This window comes from Jatropha curcas, chromosome 9, assembly GCF_041381405.1.
Source record: "Jatropha curcas cultivar XTBG-Jc1 chromosome 9, XTBG_Jcur_1.0, whole genome shotgun sequence".
Taxonomy (NCBI): domain Eukaryota; kingdom Viridiplantae; phylum Streptophyta; class Magnoliopsida; order Malpighiales; family Euphorbiaceae; genus Jatropha; species Jatropha curcas.
The window spans coordinates 8,554,046-8,573,085 of record NC_143159.1 but is presented as its reverse complement, the minus strand read 5'-3'; the positions used below and the strand labels follow the sequence as shown (position 1 = coordinate 8,573,085).

The 19,040-nt window shown below is 35.4% G+C and overlaps 2 pseudogenes; one reads left to right on the top strand and one right to left on the bottom strand.

Annotated features, from left to right (window-relative positions):
* Positions 1-4,072: 4,072 nt before the first annotated feature.
* LOC119369096 (receptor-like protein EIX2) lies at positions 4,073-6,838 on the bottom strand (annotated as a pseudogene).
* Positions 6,839-14,865: 8,027 nt separating this feature from the next.
* Positions 14,866-15,018, top strand: LOC149493568 (5.8S ribosomal RNA; annotated as a pseudogene).
* Positions 15,019-19,040: the final 4,022 nt, after the last annotated feature.

The following is a 19,040-nucleotide window of genomic DNA, read 5'->3' as shown; positions in this document are numbered from 1 at the left end:
ATTAACTGTCATTTTGTTAAGGTGTTTTATTCATATATTTTCTGTGTTTTACTTATTTATTTTTCTATTTCATATAATCACTGTTTATGTCTAGTTCATGTTTTGTATTTAGAGAATTTGGTCATGCTCAATTGCGTTTTAACAAAAATGATCCTTTACTCCTACTCTTCCTTCATAGGAGATAATGATATGAAATTAAACTCTGAGCTAAATAGCAACATATTGATTATTAGAAGAAAGGATGCTGTTTGGCATACAAAATAGCAAGCCCTAACTAAGGCATCACTAAATTGATGATATTTGAAGAGAATCCTAAGAAAGTACATGGATTTACATTGAAGCAACTTAAACCCTGGTCTGAGATTGATACAAGATCTATCATATTATATAGTTGCTAAAATTTTATGAATTTTCACTATCAAACTATAGAAATTGTACAAATGGTGAGATTACAATGAAGAAGTCTACATGCAATAATCAAACTCATTTTCGTATTATTACATTCTAAATTTCCATTATTGAAGAACCAAAAGAAAAGATAAACAAAGATAATATATACGTTAAAGCCACCAGCCACATCTAACGTTTGATAAGCAGCAACAAATCCTAGTGTCAAGAAAACGAGCAAATAATAAAAAGAAAAAAGATAGTTAGTCCATATATAAAACATAAATTATTTTTCAATTTAAAAATTTAGATTTAAAGTGAAGCTATTAATGCCTGACTAGTAAGTTTAAACAGAAAGAGTAACAAAGGTCTTACCTTGATTTTTAGCAATCCCTTCATAAAAAGTATTGTTCTCACATAAAGCCAATCTCCCAATTTGTCGAGGAACTTGAAAAAGGTACAAGAACCAGCTTGCTAGCTTAGATAATTTGGTCTTAATCATGGTCAACTGATTTCTATTTTGCTCCTCTAACAATTGTTAACAAAAATGATCCAATCAACAACTTTGGCCATGCTTATCATTTTGAGCAGGATGCAGTTTTGATACCAAAGGAAACCTCCTGGTCTGGATATTATACAGATGGATCCTTTACTTTGAGACCATATCTTGTGAAGGCCATTCTCAGTAGTTGGCTTTAGATATTGAGTCAATAGCTTCTTTTGTAAAATAACCATATAAATATAATGAAAATATCATTTGTCATTTGAGAGAGTGAAGTTCTATGTTTTCTCCATGATAATTTCTTTGTTATGAACTCTGAGCTACTTGTTCTTACAACTTTGCATCAGTATTTGAAGCATAAAGAGTTGTGTGAGTTGCTCTGCTTGATTGACTGATTCTCTTTCTTAAAGAAATCATATGACTGATCATTATTTCTTTGTTGTACACAGTTTGGATAATGAAAGTTACAGTGGTCCATTAATGTTGCTGCGGAAGAATTTCTTCTCACACAAATATGACTTACTAAGATTTATTGCTTCTCATTTCTTCAAAATGAAAAATTATTGCTTTACTTCCTGTAATTTTACTCCAATATAAGTTGACATATATTAACTTTTCTGATCACAGAGAGGTATAAAAACAAGAATTAGACTTGTCTAAACTAGGTCTATCACCTCATCTATGAACCTGAAAATATAAATTTTTTAAGAATTATTCATACTTTATATTTTCTTTTTCAATGTATAGTCAGAAATATCATCGTTTTCAAAAAAATCATTTTTTATTGATTTGGTTCATAAGTGAGCTCATAGATCAGTTTGATAGGTGTTAATTTCATAGTATTTTTAATATAGTTTTTATTAGAATTTCAGTAAGTTTTTATTACTCTAATTTGATTTTAATTCACTTCTAGTATAATTGTGTTCAAAGCTTCCTTGATTCTTAACCCGCTTGATCTAAGAGAAAATTGTAGGAAATTGGCTCAGAAAAGAGCTTTAAAATGCAAGACACTTAGCTTCTAGCACGCCTAGGCCGTGCTGGAAGGCACAACCGTGCTAGAAGCTAAGGAAACCAAAGGAGAGACAGAAGAGAGCACGGCCAGGGTGGTGTCAAAAGGCACGGCCGTGCTACAAAGGGACCAGGGCGTGTCAAGCCTAGCACGCCCATGGCAATCCTAGGCAGACTTCCAGAAGAAAGCACGCCCTGCCTGTGCTTGGTAGCACGCCCGTGCTTCAGTGAATCATTAGCCCGTGCTGCCTAGCACACCCCGTGCTTCACTAGCCAGACTTCCAGATTAAAGCACACCCAGCTCGTGCCATGAAGCACGCCCGTGCTGCGCAGGCGGAACCGACGTGAACTAGATACGCAAATCAAGCTTTTTCTCACATGGGCCGACCTCGGGGAGTTTCCTAAACACACTAAACAAGACCTAGACCTATTTTGGGAGAAAAAGGAGTCCTAATCAAGAGAAAATCAAAAGCCTAAATAGTCATGATCTCCTATAAAGGATTTTGCACTAAATAAGGATTTTATTTTCCTAAAAGGAATCAGATTCACCTCCAGGAGCTCTATATAAAGAGGGAAACTTCTCATTGTGGGGGATCTCGTTTTTGTGCAATTCTTTACATAATTCTCTCTCTCTAAAAGATTTCAAGCATCAAATAATTGTGCCAAGAATCAAGGAAGCCATCCACATAGTTTTTGACAGTTTTTATTCTAAACTCTTCATCTTGTTCTTTCTTTTATTATTGTCTTTAAATATGATGAATGATTCGAGTATGATTGAGTTTAATTTAATTACTATGTCCAGCTAAACTCTTATACTAGGGATTTGATGTAATTTAATTCGATTCCAGTTTATAATATTAGATTTGTTTTTCTTTGTTCTCGTTATAAATTATTATTGTGCTTAATGCTTCCAGGCAGAATATTTCTCCTGGATTGAGTTATTTCAATAATCACATTTGGGAGAAGGGTTATTGATATGAAAAAGATAATAATTTACTTGAGAATAATAACTTGATGCGGAAGCTATATGGTTTGACTCAAGGGGGGTTTTCATAAGTTAATAAAGTATTAAGTTGTGAACTCACAAAACAACCATAAAACCTAATGATCTGATTTATGTTTAATTTCACTATTAAAAGATAGGTAATTAAACTGGATTAGAATAGCTAACAATAAATCGAGAGAGCTTGTTAGTAACTTTAGGGTTGTTTCTCCTACTTGAACAATTAAAATTGATTAATGAACTAATAGAATAAGCTGGATAGAATTAAGTGAAATCAATTTCCCTAGTAGCTTAGTTCTCTGATTTCTTTTCACCTGAATTTTGTGTTGATCTCTTCTGTTTTTACTTTAAAGTTTATTTACCTTATAGCAATTTTCTCTTACCATCGTCTAAATAATAATAGGTTAACATAATTTTGGTAATTGATAAACAATCCCTGTGGATACGATACTCTCTTACTCTATATTACTTGTTGCGATTTCGTACACTTGCGAAAAGCGCTGTCACAGTTCTAGGTAAGTCAATCTATAAAAAGAAAGCTTTTTATCTTACACTGACTTTTCGGATTTGCCATTGTTACAATTGCAAAAAACATAAAAATAGAAAAAGAAAAAAGCAACCAAAGAATGTAATTGCAATGGCATTATAACAAGTTGTTTACGTATGAAGATAAATTTTAGACAATTGTCTCAAATTTCAGAACAGCAGTTGGTGGTTTAGATCAGTTAATTTGACATTATTTGATGAGGCTTTTATTTTCTTCCTTTTTGTTTGAATGTAAACAAGTTTTTTTTTGGAGGATCCTTTTTCTATTTTCCTTTTTTTCTCTCTTTAATCTGTTTGTACCCTTTTTTGTGATATACGTAGTAATGAACTTTCATTATCAGAAATAGTACGAACGGTGAGATTACAAGAAGTCTTCATACAATAATCAAACTCATATTTTATACTATTACATTCTAAATTTCCATTAATTATTGAAGAACCCAAACAAAAGATAAGCAAAGATCATAGGATACGCTAAATCAACCAGCCTCAATTATGTTTCATAAGCAGCAGGAGCTCCTATTGTCAAGAAACAGAGTGGACGAGCAAACAACAAAAATGGGAAAGAGAGTTAGTCTATATAACGTTATTTTTCAATGTATAAATGAAGACTAGAAGCAAAGCTATTAATTGCTAGCTAGTAAATTGAAACATAAGGAGTAAGAAGATATTACCTTGATTTTCTGTACTCTCTTCATGCACATCATTGTTCGCACGTAAAGCCAATCTCCCAGTTCGTCTAGGAACTTGAAAAAAGCACGTCTACAAGAACGTTGTAGGAGTAAAGTGCCAGAAATTCCACAAAACCCTACAACGAATCCAAGCCCCATGCCAATATAAAGTGATTTCTTGAATTCATCTTCTAGATCATCTCGGTCATCATGATTGGATTGAGAATATTGAATATCATCTTCCGGACATGTTTGGGGAAGTGGAAACCCACATAGTGCTGAATTATCACTGAATACTGAAGCATTGAAGGTTGAGAACTGAGGACCCAATGGAATTCTTCCGGAAAAATTATTGTGCGATAAGTTCAAGGTATTAAGAAAATTTAAATAAGACAGTTGCACGAAGTTTGCCTGATAGCCGATTTTGAGACAGATCGAGTGATTCTAATTGTTTCAGGCCATCAATTTTTTCAGGGATTGTGCCGCTCAACTTATTATTGGACAAGTTTAATTGTCTAAGACTTGAGAGAGTTGCTACTTCTTTGGAAATCTCTCCTTCAAGTTTGTTGCTTGAAAGATTAATTATCCTAAACTGTCCAAGATTTTTATCTAATATGTACATTAACCCCTTCCAAAGAACCAATGCTTTATCAATATAATGAGAACGTATTGTCAACGCTATTGGTATCACATGATCATGATCAATTGTTTCATTAGATTTCTCATCAGCCATGGCTCTTAAATTGTTGAGGCAATGTGGGACAGTTCCATGGATGTTATTTAAAGATAGATCTAATATTTGAACATTTATCAATCGGCACAATTGCAATGGCATGATTCCATGGAATTGATTGGATCGTAAGCTAAGATATTGTAAACATGTTAGGTTTTCTCCAATCCACGTGGGTACATTTCCAAATAATTTATTATTGCTTAGGTCAAGGAATTTCAGTTTCATACAATTCTTTAAAGAAAAAGGTAACACTCCTGACAATGCATTATTTTCTAAATTTAGTGTTTCAAGTTTGGAAAGATATCCAATGGAAAGAGGAATTTCATTGGATAAATTATTATTAGCTAAATTCAAGAATACTAAATTTTGTATATTCATAAAACAATTAGGTATAACTCCAAAAAATAGATTATTTGATAGGTCAAGGTAGAAAAATGACTTAGATTTTGAAAGAAATTTCGGCAAAGGCAATGGACCAAACAAACGATTAAAACTCATATCGATAATATAAAAATTAAAAGACTCCATGGAAAAATTTGGCACTGTCCCGTTGATGTTGTTGCATGAGAGGTTTAAATAGTAAGCTTCATAAGACAAGTTCCAAAACCAGTTGGGAATAGAATCAGAAATTCTAGCATTGGACATATCAAGTTGATAATAATTATTTTGACTTTGAAGCCATTTTGGAAAATGAGGTCCAATATTGCAAGACTGAAGAAGTATATATCTTAAATGAAAAAGAGGAATCCAGTCGAGACTTACATTCCAAGTGAGGGAATTGCCTGATAAATCTAACCACGTTAGTTTTGACAGATTTGAAAAGTGGTCTTGGGAGATGACACCATCCAATGAATTCCAACCAAGGTCCAATACTGAGAGTTCAGACAAACGTCCAATGCTTTTGTCTATGGTCCCATTCAAATGATTGTTTGCACGTGATAGAGTTGCTAAAGATGAAAATCTTGAAAGATCAACAGGCAATGAGCCTATTATTTGATTATTGTCCAAGAATAAGTACTCCAATGATCTCTCAGCGGGTCCAGATAGATTTTGGATCAAGTCAAAAAGTTGTACGTTGAATTTGTTACTTGATAGGTCAAGAGTATGCAATCGAGACATGTTCCCAAAGGATTTTGGAATATAGTCCACAAGTGTAGTATTAGAGAGACGAAGATATTGAAGCGAAATCATTTTATCAAAATCAAGAAGAACAGAACTGTGCAAAATGTTATGAGAAAGATGAATAATTTGGATATTTTGAGTGATGTTAGACAACCATGGGTATATTGAAGGAATCACAAAGTTGTTTTCAAAGAGAATGATCTCTGTAAGAGCTGAAGAAGAATTGATAGGGGAAAGTGGCAGAGTGTTAATCTCATCTCCAGAAAAGCAAGAGTCTAGCCACAATGTTTCAAGGTGAAGGAGCTTATAATTGTTAACTACTTGCAACCAATCATTAGGGTTAATCAGTGGAATGTAAATCAAACAAGGTGAACCAAAGAAGAAAGCCCCGAAAGCCACTCATTGTTTCCGATATCATTAAAATTATTAGATCTTAGAAAAATAGTTTGCAAGCTGGACATATTCCTAAGCAGGGAAGTGATGCTTCCACCAAAATTATTATCTGAAAGTTGAAAGGATCTCAACTTGGTGAGAGAACCATTTTTATTGATCGGAAACTGAGTGCCACCAAAATCATTACCACTTATATATATGGTAATTAGATGTCTAAGTTCAAACAAGGAATGACTCATCTTACCTCTCAAATGCATCTCTCCAAGATAAAGCTCTGTAACATGACCTGTTCGGTTGCTGCAAGTGATGCCATTCCATTTGCAACAATCTCTTTTATCTTCTTCACTTCCCCAAGAAGAGAGATAACCATAGTCGTCTATAAGGTCATGTTTGATGTTAAGGAGTGCTTCTCTCTCCCTGTGTTTGCACATAATAGAATCATTTTCGACTGCAAAAGCTATTATGATGTGCATTAGTAGGAGTAAAACATGATAGAGATATACTATTAACCATGCATATGTAATAGTATAGCTATGAATGATTTTCTATTGACAATTATTTCTTTGTATTTAATTGGAAATTTGCATTAAATAAATGTTATTAGCATATGAACAATAATTGTGATTAGTACATTTTGTATGTATTTAATTGGACCAAGTAGAGAATGGATGTTTAGTACTGACTGTTAAACATATTCTCTAGGACATTAGAAATAATGTTTATTGTTCTTAATCTTGATTTATTTTAATATGAGCAAACATTGATTGTCTTGTGCTTTGATTCATTAAAGGGTGAGTTTCATTATTGGAATAATATTCTCGGTGAATTGGGCAAAGATATTTTGTGTTTGTGAAATATTAATTAATGATAGAATCCATGTCTCGGTTTAGAGATTGATGATGCACTTTAAGTAAGCTTATAAGGTTTCATAGTGTAAACCCTGCAGGTGGATATTGAATCCGACACATGAAATAAGTTGAGCGACAATCTTAAAGTTATATTGTGATTTAAATAAATTGTCAGTAAGTTATTTAAATGACAGCATCTGTAATCTTAACGTGGGGAACATTATTTTATTATGTTGTGGAATTGTAAAATAAATAAGGAGTTCAGTCATGAGTTTTTAGTGGAATAATTCATGATTAATTATAATAAGAATATGTTGGTCTACATAGGTTCTTATTATAATTAGTAGCCTGATTTATTTTATTCCTGCGGTCCCTGTAGTGCCCTAATTATTTGGAAAGTTAAGGGTGTATTAAATAATAGATAAATTATTTAGTTTTAAAATAATTGATAATTATTTAAATTAAATAATTTTTTATTTAATTTATTTTATATTAAAAAAATATCTTCCTATCGAAGAGAGGTTTTTTTAATATAAGATTGGAAAACCCTAAGAATAAAGAGACGCACGTTATTCTATTCTCTGCCACTCAGAGAGTTCCAAAAGAGAGATAATTAGGGATTACTGCAGAAGATCGTGGGTGACTCCAAGATCTCTGGAAAGAAGACCGGTGAGCGATTCTGCGCTTCAAGAGGTCAGTTTATTGATTTGTTCGATAATATTTTTAGTTTGCTTCATATGGTTTCGTTAAGGGTTGTTTTCGCTTTATACCCGCTCCCATCAATTGGTATCAGAGCCATACGAAACTGTATGATGGTGGCTATTTTGTCATGTTTCAATCGTGTATCTATAATCTGTTTTGATTGTTTGATTGGTACATGGTTAAGAGAGCTTTAAGAGTTTTTGAAGGACAGTAGCACAAAAGTGCAGTAACTGATACAAACTTTTTTTTGAAACTGTGGTTTTTAATGGGCATTAATATATATATATATATATATATATATATATATATATATATATATATATATATATATATATATATTGGGTTTTGTTTCGATGAACAGGAGAGGGGCAAGAAAAAACAAAATTTGGTTTTTGTTTTGAAGATCAGTAGAGGGGCAACAAAAAAAAAAAAAAAAGGGCAGCGGCGTTAATGGAGGTTGAAAGGAAAAAGGGGCGGCGGCTAGGGCTTCTTCGTGAAGAAGAAGCTGCTGCTTGCCAAAATTCCCATCTGGTCCCTCAAATTTTTAAATTTTATATTTTGACCCCTGATCTTTAAGTTTTTATTTTTTTGACCCTGGATCTTCTGTTTATTATATTTTAACCTCTGAACTTTAATTTTTTATATTTTGACCCAGAAAGTATCAGTTATTCCGTTTTGGCCCCCTGGAGTTATTTAAATTATAAAGTGACCCTGATTGCTTCTGTTTTTATAAAAATTGCCTAGACTATTTTCAGTTTTTACAATTTTGGCCCAATAGTTTCTGTTTTATGCAAAATAGTCCAAACAAGTTCTGAAACTTGCGAAATGGCCCAGAATTTTTCTGTTTTTGCAAGATAAACCCAGAATGTTTTATTTTTTTTGCATAAATAGACCAGAACACTAAATTTTTAACATTTTCAACCAAAAATGTTAATTTTATTTGCAAAATTGTCTTAAAAATATATTATTTTGCAATTTTGATTATAATTAATTTATTTTAATTATATGAATTAATTTGTGAGTGGTTTTTTATTACTCTCTAGTTGTAATTATTTGCATTTCTTCCCCATCGGAAGATGTCATGTTTTAATATAATTACTGAATTAGTCTAATTTGTCTGTATTGATTTAACTCTCCATCTGAGTAAATTAATTAGTGACATGAATCAGATGTAATATTTTCTCACACATTAATGTTAATTTAAGAGGCATGTTATCTCCCATCGAGTAGTATGTGCCGGTCTTATCTAATTATAATATGCAAAACATGTGATTGGTTGAATTCTCCCATCGAGGTTGCTATTCATGAATGTTGTGAATGTGTATTTTTTTTTTCTTTTGAATTGTGATATCAATGTTGTATGTTTGCAATTTTGATTTATTCAATGTTTATTATTGATATGCTAATTTTGTTTAATGCATGATATAGAAATGGCATCATTCAGTCCCCTTGCAAACATCTTAACCCAAAACAAACTTGAGGGTCCAAACTATGTTGACTGGAAGAGGAATTTGGACATTTTGCTTACTACTGAGGAGTATAAGTTTGTGCTTACTGAAGTTTGTCCTGAAAAGCCCGGTGAGGGTGCCTCTGAGGAGGTCACCAGAGCTTACCGGAAATGGGTTAAAGCTGATGAGATGGCGCGATGTTACATTTTGGCTTTTGTGTCAAATGTTTTGCAACATCAGCATCAGAAGATGGACACAGCTTTTGACATGCTCGAAAATCTCAAGGAGATGTTTGGAGATCAAACTAGTGCAGCAAGGCAAAATGCACTAAGGGAGATTCTTACTTCCAAAATGGAGGAGGGAACTCCAGTTAGAACTCATGTCTTGAAGATGATGAGTCTTCTGAATGACATGGAGGTTCTTGGTGCTGAGGTTGACAATGCTACACAGATAGAAATGATCTTGAACACTTTGCTAGCCAGTTTTCAGCAGTTTCGTTTGAATTATAACATGAATAAGATGGATTTCACTCTGTCTAAGTTGCTGAATGAGCTGGTGGCTGCTGAGACTATCATTAAGCAAGGAGCTGCACCTGTTGTGCTTAATGTTGAGCGAGGTTCTTCTTCTGCCCAGAACAAGGGTAAGAAGAAGAAAAATGCTCACAAGGCTAAGCCTAAAACAAGTGCTGCATCTACTAGTGCAAGTGTTGCTGTGAAAAAGCCTAAGGGTAAGTGTTTTCACTGCAAGCAACCTGGGCACTGGAAGTCACAATGTCTAACATGGTTAGCCAAGAAGAAGCAAGGTATGTCTCTGTTTTATATGCTGATAGTTGAAACTTGTTTAGCGGTGTTGAGTACACTCCAATGGTGTGTAGATTCTGGAGCCACTAATCATGTCTGCAATTCATTGCAGCAGTTTCAGGTAACTCGTTAGCTAAATAAAGGAGATGTAAGCATTTTTCTGGGAGATGGCACAGAAGTTGCAGTTCTAGCTATAGGAAATGTTTCTTTGAATTTTGAGAATAATAGAACATTGTTTTTGAAGGATGTTTTATATGTACCTTCAATTAGAAGGAATTTAATTTCAGTTTCTAGTTTGAGCAAGAATGGATATTCGGTTTGTTTTAATGAATTTTATGATGATTCTGTCGTTATTAAATTTAGAAAACAAATGATATGTTCTGGCTCAATGATTGATGATCTTTTTATTCTCAAAGTTTCACCTGAACTGCAAATTCCTAATTCTGAAGTTAATAACTTTGATGTCATTGTTCCATTAAAAAGAAAACGTCCTATTGAATTTAGTCATACCTATTTGTGGCATTTAAGGCTTGGTCATATTAATTTAGATAGGATTTCTAGGTTGGTCAAGGATGGACCATTGAGTTCATTGAAAGTGGAGGCACTACCAACCTGTGAATCTTGTTTAGAAGGTAAAATGACTAAGAGGCCTTTTCCTATAAAGGGTAATAGAACTAATGATGTACTTGAATTAATTCATTCTGATTTGTGTGGTCCAATGAGTGTCCAAGCTAGGGGTGGTTTTGAGTATTTTGTGACTTTCACAGATGATTACTCAAGATATGGACACATTTACATGTTGCGCCGTAAGTCTGAATGCTTTGAGAAATTCAAAGAGTTCAAGGCAGAAATGGAGAAACGACATGGAAAATATATCAAGTCGTTACGGTCTGACCGTGGTGGCGAATACCTCTCTAGGGAATTCATTACTTATTTATCAGAACAAGGAATTACTTCACAGTTGTCTGCACCTGGTATGCCACAACAGAATGGTGTAGCAAAAAGAAGAAATAGGACGCTTATGGAAATGGTTAGATCAATGATGAGTTATTCAGATTTGCCCATTTCGTTTTGGGGGTATGCCATAGAAACGACAGCATATATTCTGAATTTGGTTCCATCTAAGTCAGTACCTAAAACTCCTACAGAACTGTGGACTGGGCGAAAGCCAAGTCTAAGACATGTTCGGATGTGGGGTTGTCCAGCCCATGTGCTGAAAGGGAAAGCAGATAAGTTGGAATCAAAAACAGACTTATGCTTCTTTATTGGATATCCTAGAGGAACGAAAGGTGGTTTATTTTATAGTTCTCAAGATAAAACGGTCATTGTTAGCACCAATGCACATTATCTTGAGGAAGACTATATTAAAAACCATATTCCCAAAAGTCGATTAGCCTTGTATGAATTGAGAGGAGAAAATATACCAACTAGAACCTTTCCATTAGAACAACAACCTAAACCATCAATGGTTGGAGCTGACATTCCATTGCCTAGTCGTAGTGGAAGAAATGTTAGTCGACCAGTAAATCAACATCAGCCTGAATATTCAGTACCTAACATTTCACTACCACCTGAAAGTAGTGGGAGTTATGTAGAAACTGAAGTGGCAGCTGTTGATCCAAATATACAGGAGCACAATGTTGGGGCTTCTAACATTTCATTGCCTCCTGGTGATGACAGACATGTTGAAGTTCCAGAACATGATCAAGATGTAGTCCCACCAGTCATGGACTTGCCGGCTTTACAGCCACAGCAAAATGAAGGTGTGATTGCAGAACCTGTAGTACTTCGTCGTAGTGGGAGAATTAGATGACCACCGGTTCGATATACACTTTTGGGAGAAGCTTTTGATAGAATCCCTGAAGAAGTGAATATTGAACCTGTCTGTTACGATGAAGCACTACAAGATAAAGATGCTGATAAGTGGCTTGTAGCTATGAAATCTGAGATGGAGTCCATGTACTCTAATCAAGTCTGGGAACTTGTAGAACCACCTGAAGGGGTTAAACCCATCGGATGCAAGTGGATCTATAAGAAAAAGAGGGGTATAGACGGTAAAGTGCAAACTTATAAGGCAAGGCTTGTTGCGAAAGGGTTTACTCAGAAAGAAGGGATCGATTATGAGGAAACTTTTTTGCCGGTAGCCATGCTAAAGTCTATTAGAACTCTTCTATCCATTGCAGCTCATTATGATTATGAGATTTGGCAAATGGATGTCAAGACAGCTTTCCTAAATGGAAGTCTTAATGAATGCATCTATATGAAGCAACCAGAAGGTTTCATAAACAATGGACAAGAAAATTTGCTTTACAAATTGAATAGGTCCATTTATGGGCTTAAACAAGCATCTAGGTCATGGAATACTTGTTTTGACCAGGCGATTAAAAGTTTTGGCTTTGATCAGTGTCATGATGAGTCTTGTGTGTATAAGAAATGGAATGGTAGTAAGGTTGTTTTTCTGGTACTATATGTGGATGATATTCTGCTTATAGGGAATTGTGTAGGTATGTTGAATTCTGTCAAAGATTGGCTATCCCAACGTTTTGATATGAAGGATTTGGGAGAGGCTGCTCATATTCTTGGGATTAAGCTTATGCGAGATCGCAAGAAAAGGATGATTGGCTTATCTCAAGCACTTTATATTGATACCATTCTTGCACGTTTCAGCATGCAGGATTCCAAGAAGGGTTTTCTTCCCTTCAGACATGGAATCACTCTATCTAAGGACCAATGTCCTAAGACACCTAAGGAGATAGAGAACATGAAGGCAATTCCATATGCTTCTGCAGTTGGAAGCCTTATGTATGCAATGTTGTGTACCAGACCTGATATCTGTTTTGCTGTTGGCATGGTTAGCAGATTTCAATCTAATCCTGGGCGAGAACACTGGACTGCAGTCAAGCATATAATCAAGTACTTGAAAAGGACTAGGGATTATATGTTAGTTTATCAATCTGACGATCTTGTACCCATTGGGTATACAGATTCGGATTTTCAGACTGATAAGGACTCTCGGAAGTCAACCTCTGGTAATGTTTTTGTCTTGGGAGGTGGAGCCATAAGTTGGAGGAGTATTAAGCAAACTTGTGTTGCTGACTCCACCATGGAAGCTAAATATGTGGCAGCTTCTGAACCTGCAAAGGAAGCTGTATGGCTTAGGAACTTCCTTATGGATCTAGGCGTAGTTTCTTCAGTGCAATTGCCTATTACACTTTATTGTGATAATAGTGGGGCAGTTGCAAACTCGAAGGAGCCACGGAGCCATAAAAGGGCAAAACACATTGAGAGGAAGTATCATTTGATACGAGACATAGTTCAAAGGGGAGATGTGGTAGTGACAAAGATTGCATCGGAAAACAACCTGGCAGATCCTTTTACAAAAAGCTTACCAGCAAAGACTTTTGACAGTCATGTAGAAGGAATGGGAGTTAAAATTATAGATGCATGGTTATAAGTCTAAGTGGGAGATTGATAGAGATATACTATTAACCATGCATATGTAATAGTATAGCTATGAATGATTTTCTATTGACAATTATTTCTTTGTATTTAATTGGAAATTTGCATTAAATAAATGTTATTAGCATATGAACAATAATTGTGATTAGTACATTTTGTATGTATTTAATTGGACCAAGTAGAGAATGGATGTTTAGTACTGACTGTTAAACATATTCTCTAGGACATTAGAAATAATGTTTATTGTTCTTAATCTTGATTTATTTTAATATGAGCAAACATTGATTGTCTTGTGCTTTGATTCATTAAAGGGTGAGTTTCATTATTGGAATAATATTCTCGGTGAATTAGGCAAAGATATTTTGTGTTTGTGAAATATTAATTAATGATAGAATCCATGTCTCGGTTTAGAGATTGATGATGCACTTTAAGTAAGCTTATAAGGTTTCATAGTGTAAACCCTGCAGGTGGATATTGAATCCGACACATGAAATAAGTTGAGCGACAATCTTAAAGTTATATTGTGATTTAAATAAATTGTCAGTAAGTTATTTAAATGACAGCATCTGTAATCTTAACGTGGGGAACATTATTTTATTATGTTGTGGAATTGTAAAATAAATAAGGAGTTCAGTCATGAGTTTTTAGTGGAATAATTCATGATTAATTATAATAAGAATATGTTGGTCTACATAGGTTCTTATTATAATTAGTAGCCTGATTTATTTTATTCCTGCGGTCCCTGTAGTGCCCTAATTATTTGGAAAGTTAAGGGTGTATTAAATAATAGATAAATTATTTAGTTTTAAAATAATTGATAATTATTTAAATTAAATAATTTTTTATTTAATTTATTTTATATTAAAAAAATATCTTCGTATCGAAGAGAGGTTTTTTTAATATAAGATTGGAAAACCCTAAGAATAAAGAGACGCACGTTATTCTATTCTCTGCCACTCAGAGAGTTCCAAAAGAGAGATAATTAGGGATTACTGCAGAAGATCGTGGGCGACTCCAAGATCTCTGGACGCGTTCGCGGGTCGTTCTGCCCCCGCGCGAGCCCAAAGGCCGAGCCGGGTGCTGCTGGGAAATGCCTCGGCCCTTCCCGCACGCTCGACCCGGTCCACAAACCAACCCCGGCGCAGGACGCGCCAAGGAAACACGAAACGAGAAGAGCACGCGCCCGTCGGCCCCGGAAACGGGCAGCCTCAGGGATGCGCTGTCCTCTATCTATAACCAAAACGACTCTCGGCAACGGATATCTCGGCTCTCGCATTGATGAAGAACGCAGCGAAATGCGATACTTGGTGTGAATTGCAGAATCCCGCGAACGGTGAGCGATTCTGCGCTTCAAGAGGTCAGTTTATTGATTTGTTCGATAATATTTTTAGTTTGCCTCATATGGTTTCGTTAAGGGTTGTTTCCGCTTTATACCCGCTCCCATCAAAACAAACACAGAGAAATGAAGAAGGGAGTACTTGTGATGCATTATCATCTCTATGATTGCACAATAAAGTTGAAATCTAATATGGGCAGTAATATAGGTTAGAATTGTTAATGGGTAATATGTTTGAGTTATCAAAGCCAATTAATCACTGCTTTTATAGATGAAAAGTAGGGACTATGTTATTACATGGTCAATTGCACTTATAATTTTTTTTTTTTTTTATCTAGAGATAAAAGGAGAGGGGTTGGTGGGAGCTGTTTGATCCCAGCTTAACCATGCAAGTGCATAGAAGCATACCGTTAGATTAATCTCTTAATTTCAGATTTTGAGTTGATTGAATTGTCCAAACTTTGGACTTTGGTAGTCTACCACTAATTAATTTACCAAGTCAATTAACAATTTTATAAAATTAAAGATTCAAATTAATTCTAATGGAAATTTAAAAACTAATAAAATTTCTCACTTCATACTAATTTTTTTGATCTCTTAATTTCGATTAGGGTCAATTGAATTCTCCAAACTTTACCACTAATTCGAAACAAGAACAAGTACTACATGAAATCTGGACATTCAATTGAACCGAACAAAATTATTATTCTCCATCTTTATCTCTCTCAAAACTTAAAATCTAAAACCTCATTTTTCTTCTTTCACGGGTGGCCACTGTGGTCACTGTTAAATCAGAGAATGAGAATTGAAGGACAGGAAGAAGGATTGAGATAAGTGTTCACTTCTTCATTACTGTATCAATATGATTTTTATACAAGAGATTATACAATAACGGAAACAATCTATGCTAATAATGTCAGTTATTCTGTGCAGGAAACTTTCCAAAACAACATATTTGACTTGCTGGAGAATAGGCTCTAAATAAGGAAATGATGATCTGCATAATCTGATCCTATTCTGGCTAACACTCCCCCTCAAGTTGAGTAGTAGGATCTCTAATACTCAACTTGCTCAGTACCTTCTCAAACGACCTCCCATTGACTGCTTTGGTTAGAATGTCAGCCAATTGGTCTTCTGATCTGACATAGGGGAGATCAACAATACCTGTCTCGATTTTTTCTTTGATAAAGTACCTATCCACTTCAATAAGCTTGGTTCTGTCATGTTGAACTGGATTCTCTGATATGCTGATAGCAGCCTTGTTGTCACAAAATATTTTGCATGTGTCTATAGGAGGAAAGCCAACCTCTGTGATTAATTTCCTGAGTCATAAAACCTCTGTAAGACCTCTAGCTACTCCTCGAAATTCAGCTTCTGCAGAGGAGAGAGCCACCACCTTCTGTTTTTTACTTCTCCAAGTCACCAAATTACCACCAACCAGTGTGAAGTATCCTGATGTAGATCGACGATCAATTGGACTACCTGCCCAATCAGTATCAGTGTAACATTGTACTTCTAAGTGACCATGATTTTTGAACACAACTCCTAGTCCAGGAGTACCCTTGAGATACCTTATGATTCTGATCACAGCTTCCATGTGGTGTTTCTGAGGTCGGTGCATGAACTGGCTAACCACACCTACAGCATATGCAATATCAGGACGAGTATGGGACAAGTATATGAGTTTTCCTACCAGTCGCTGATATCTTTCCTTGTCAGTTGATTCTCCATCTTCTAGAATTTGTAGTCCATGGTTTACTGCAATGGGGGTATCAATGGGCTTACAGTCAACCATGTCTGTTTCAGCTAGAAAGTCTAGAATATACTTCCTCTGGCAGATAAATATCTTTTGTTGAGATCTCAGAACTTCTATGCCAAGAAAATACTTCAATGCTCCCAAATCCTTCATCTCAAATTCTGCAAACAATTTCTTCCTGAGGCTGGCCATCTCTTCTGTGTCATTCCCTGTGATAATCATATCATCGACATAGATTATTAAGCATGTAACAAGATCATCTCGTCGTTTGAGGAAGAGGGTGTGATCTGAGTTGCTTTGTTCAAATCCATAATTCTTCATTGCCATAGTAAATCTCCCAAACCACGCCCTAGGAGACTGTTTAAGACCATACAGAGACTTCTTCAAACAACAAACTTCACCTCTTTTGAAATTGTCTAAGAAACCTGGAGGAGCTTCCATATAAACTTCTTCTTTGAGATCACCATGTAAGAAGGCATTATTGACATCGAACTGGTGAAGAGGCCATCCCTTGTTAGCAGCAATAGAAAATAACACTCTTATGGTATCAATCTTGGCGACAGGAGAAAAAGTTTCTAAGTAGTCAATCCAGTATGTCTGAGTGTACCCCTTTGCTATTAGGCGAGCCTTGTATCTTTCAACTGTCCCATCAGGCAGGTACTTGATTGTAAAAATCCATCTGCACCCCACTGGTTTCTTTCCACCTGGAAGTTGGCACTTTTCCCAAGTCTCATTTTTTGTCAGGGCCTTCATCTCTTCTTCCATAGCCCTAGTCCAATTTTCAGACTTCAAAGCTTCTTCTACATTTCTGGGAACTTCCTCTGCATAAAGTTTGGATAAGAAAGCTTTGGCACTCTTAAATAAGTTTCCTTCACCTATGTTGTTTACAGGGTACCTTGATCTTGAGGTTTCCCTTACTGGAGAATATCTCTTAGGAGGGATCCCTCTATTGCTTCTAGGTGGAAGAATGTATCTGTTACTACCATCTGGTTCAGTAGTTTCTTCACTCACATAGTACCTTGGAGACTTTTCTTCTGTTACATCATAAGGATTATTATTCAAAGGCTCAAGAGAGTCAGGACTTCTTACCTCGGATATTGGAGTCAGGGCAGATAAATCTTCAGTGGTACTGACTTCCTCAGTCTGTACTATTATTTTAGAGCTTAGCTCGGTGGTCCTGTTAACTTGCTCTTTTGGGTCCGCTTCAATAAGAGGACCAGACACAGGTAACCAACCTAGGGTGTCACTCTCTGTATTCTCCCCCTGACCACTTGGTTGGTTATTATAGAAAAATTCTGTTTCTAAGAAGTCACAATTCATAGTGGTAAACATTCGCTTATTCTTAGGATCATAGCATCTATATCCTTTTTGGTTCACTCCATATCCTAAGAATACACACTTAATAGCACAAGGATCAAACTTAGTTCTATCACTTTTGGGTACATGAACAAACACAGTGCATCCAAAGATTCGAGGTTCAAGGTTCAAAGAGGATGGAATTTGGGTTTTTTGTGCTAAAGTCTGGAGAGGTGTTTTAAGGTTAAGAATTTTTATGGGGAGTCTATTGATCAGGTAGGTTGCTGTAGCTACTGCTTCAGGCCAGAAAACTTTTGGAACATGAGAATCAAAAAGTAAGGCTCAGGTCATCTCTAACAGAATTCGGTTCTTCCTTTCAGCTACACCGTTTTGTTCTGGTGTATGTGGGCAAGTAGTTTGATGAACTATGCCCTTTTGTTGGGTAAAGTCTTGAAGGGTAGAATTGATGAATTCTCCCCCATTATCAGATCGAAGGATTTGGATATCAGTGTGAAATTGTGTTTTGATCATATTATAAAAAAGCATAAATTTACCAGGAACCTCAGATTTATTTCTCAAAAAATATACCCAAGTCATTCGGGTACAATCGTCCACAAATATCAAAAAATATCTCTGACCATGACTGCTCACTACTGGTGCCGGTCCCCACACATCAGAGTGAACTAAAGAAAAAATAGTGTTTGTTCTGGTATTATTATGACGAAAAATTTGTCTGTGACTCTTAGCGAACACACAAGTCTCACACTTCAAATTATCAATAGATTTAAAAAACTTAGGAAAAAGAAGTTTTAAATAATTAGTTGAAGGGTGCCCTAGGCGACGGTGCCATAACCAAGCATCTCTATCAGCAGTCCCGTGAGCTAGCATCACAGTACCTTGTTGAGCCACCTCATTCACATAGTACAGTCCAAGTCTTTCAGTGCCACGTCCAATTATCTCCCCCGTCCGAATATCCTGTAATAAACAAAAAGTTGGAGCCATTAGGATAATGCAATTCAATTCTTTGGTA